This window comes from Glycine soja, chromosome 6, assembly GCF_004193775.1.
Source record: "Glycine soja cultivar W05 chromosome 6, ASM419377v2, whole genome shotgun sequence".
Classification (NCBI taxonomy): Eukaryota; Viridiplantae; Streptophyta; class Magnoliopsida; order Fabales; family Fabaceae; genus Glycine; species Glycine soja.
Window position 1 is genome coordinate 10342079 of NC_041007.1, and position 3618 is coordinate 10345696.

Below are 3618 nucleotides of genomic sequence, written 5' to 3' on the forward strand. Positions count from 1 at the left end.
AAAGAAAAATTGTAGTATTAATTGGAATAACATTTTAAAAATATCACAAGCTACTGAAACAACTATTCAGCCAAAAAAAAAAACTACTAAAACAACTCACTTTATCAAACACGTTTATTTAACTTAAGCAAGTTTTTCAAAAGTAAAATAGGCTTTTAGCTAGTTAAAAAGTGTTTTAAAAGTTGATGATAAATTACTAATAAAAGAATAATTTCAATTTTTTTTTCTTTTACAAATATAATTCCAAAAGGTTGCTACTTCTATTTTAATATATCTTATATCTCTGCACAATGATTTAAAAATTTGTTAAAGGAATTTAATTATATAAAAACAATTATATGTAACTAGATTCTTTTCTATTAATTTTTTAATATTTATTATTTGATTACCACTTATTCTCATTTTATTTAGGAAAAATATTGAAAAAATAATGATAAAATAAAAACACTCTAACTTTATAAATGATATATAAACTAAAAAATTGCATTCTCTATAATAACAGATATTTTGATATGTGAGTAATATGCTGGAAAATTTTTGTAATAAATTTTTACGAACTAGGATTTTAGTATGTGTATTTAAAAAAATAGTTAATTAAAATTTATAATAAATAGTTATTTTAATATATAAATTATAATATAACTAAAATTAATAGTAAACAAATATATTTGTATATATAAATTATATTTTAATTTTATAATAAAAAAAATTAAAGTTGTGATATAAAAATATTTTTCACTATTGATAAATTTTCAAAAAAAAACTTTTGAAACTCAATTTAGAGATAGTACTAAAAAAGTATGGTAAATTAAAAAAATATAAACAATTAAAAGAATCAAGCATATAAATAAAGATAAAATTATAGTAATTTGATATGATTAATATAATTTTATTTGTTTGCTAATTATAAAGACAATATATAAAATATATACAAAAATGAGAAGAAATAAAATATTGAAAATAACTATTTGAGATAACGGTAACGGAGAAAATAAATCAAAGTTTGTGTTATGAGAAAAGATAAGTCTCATTCAGCAAAAAAGAAAAAAGAAAAGATAAGTCTCACCTCAATTATTAATTTTAGAAGTAACAAGCATTAATTTATTTCTGTTATAATTAATCATTCCAACAAAAATCAAATTTAGCGTCAATCACACAAAGAAAAACGCCCAAAACTAACAATGTTTGCAAACTTAAGATTAAAAATTTGTTAAGTTTTTGTTTTTAGTCCATGTGTCATGCTAATATATATATATATATATATATATTATAATTTTGTTTCAAGAAGTTCTAAAAAAATTTATACTTTTATATATATAATTTTATTTTTACTTAATTATGATTTAGTATTGTTTTGAGTCAAATAAATATTATTTTTTATTATTAAAAAATAATTTTTTTTACAAAAGATATAAATCTTATTTTTACAAAATTTCTGTCATATAAATTTATTCCAATAAAAAAATCATAAAAAACAATTTTTTCCCTTAAAAAATCGTTCAACAAACCTCAAATACTATGATGGTGACATTCTATTTAAAAATGAAGAGCAGGACTCCTCAAACTAACTAGGAATAATTTATTGACTCGAAACCCTGTATGTATTGAAAGTTTATCTGTTTCAGAATTCTAAATATTTCAATGAATTGTCGCAAACCATGATCTTCACATTGAATATTGGCAAGAGTGTCCCACTAATTAAAGGTTTTTTTTTCATTTATTCCCAGTTTTCTTTTATAGTTTCCTGAATCACACCTTGCAAGACCAGCTGCCGTTAATGGCGTCTAAAAATTTATTCAATTTGTGTGTGCGAACAAAATACAATTTATTGCCGATTATGTAGTCCTTGCGAAACTCACAAGTTTCATATTCCCCCTTCTTTGTTTATGGCATTTTCTTGTTTCTTTTTTGCCAGTTTCTTTCATTCTTTTTTCTTTTATTTATTTGGTCATGTTTCTTCCTTAACTTTTCAGCGCCTTTTCCTTTTTCCCTACCCAACATCATCGTCCTCTATGAATAGTGTCTTTTAGTTTTTGGTGAGATATACTCTACTTGATTTATTTATTTTTCCTATTATTTTTTTCTAACAATATCCATTAGTTAATTTCGCACCAGACATTATATTCCGAGCCGTACATAATATATATGCATAATATGCAAGCCATATAAATTATAAAATGTATGCGAAGAGGATAAGTACACATATAATGCTAGATCGAGCATTATTGCAGTATGTTGCATTGAGAAGATGGAGTTAGGTAATCTTGCTTTAAGCGTTTATCAATCAAGCTTCACATATAGTTGCTTTGTCTTAGAAGTTTGATGCTTTACACAAATGAATTATTTCGTATCACCTTTAGTACTTTTTCTGGATATGTTTTTTCTTTTTATAAAAAAAACGTTTTTTAAAAATGTTTAATGGTATATTTTACCATTCAATTATTATTATTTCGTGAATTTCACCCCCAAATTTTTTATTCATGAATTTTACTATCAAAGTTTTTAAATTATATTATAATATAAAATTAGATAAATTATTTAATGCGTGTTATAATATTTTTTAAACATTCATCACATATACATATCTTTCTTTGTCATCCATTTTTACAAATTATTATAAATATTTTATGCTAACTATATCATTGATCTTTTAGTTATTTTTATATAATTTTTACAATTTAGAAAATGGAATAATATATGAAAAGTAAAATAAGTATTAAAGATAACTTTTATAACTAAAAATTAAAAATATGTATAATTTTTTAAAAAAAATATTATGTAATTCTAACAAAAGGTAATATTTTCATTTTTCTTTAAAAAAGAGTGTATCATCACACTTGAGAATATTACACTTGTCCGTCAAAGAGTAGAGTGTTTTTTTCGCTCATTGAATTAAATATTAATCTTACTTACCTTATATAATTGTCACACTTCTTCAAGATAATTTTAAACACGAAAATAATTAAATAAATATTATTTTAATATTAAATATTTTTTTTATGTATGAATGTAACAAATTCTTATATAATAAATATTTTGAATTCAAGGCTTTAGGCTAAAAAAAAAATCCCAAATTTTTTTTAGTACTAATATACTTAAAAAAATTATTGTAAAATTATATTTGAAAATAAATTTTAATCAAAATATTATAAATAACTGTTAATCTTTTATTGGTACGGTAAGTAACAGTTAACGAGGAACAATTCTTCATCATGATAGCTTTGTTTAGAGAAAAGAGATTTAATAGTTGATAGCTAAAAAAACTCAAAAAATTTTCTTTTATTTTTATTCTCTTTATTCTCTTCCTATTCAATTTTAATTTTATCTTTTTTTCTCATTGTCTCTTATATTTTTATGTCTTCTCACTTACTTCTTTAGTTTATTTGATTATTGTTTCACTTTTGTTATATTTTGGATACTCTAACCCAACGCAAAGCCGTATGAATATTAATTTTTTTTTCTTCTCTTGAATGTCTGCTAAGGCGTTTATGCATTATTTTCCTTTTCTTTTGTTAACCGCAATGAGTAAGTGACACACGGGCAAATTATTATCTATTTTCCTCCATGCTCAGCTCCTAAGGTAAACTTAAAGGGGACCGAACAAGGCACCGCTTAATC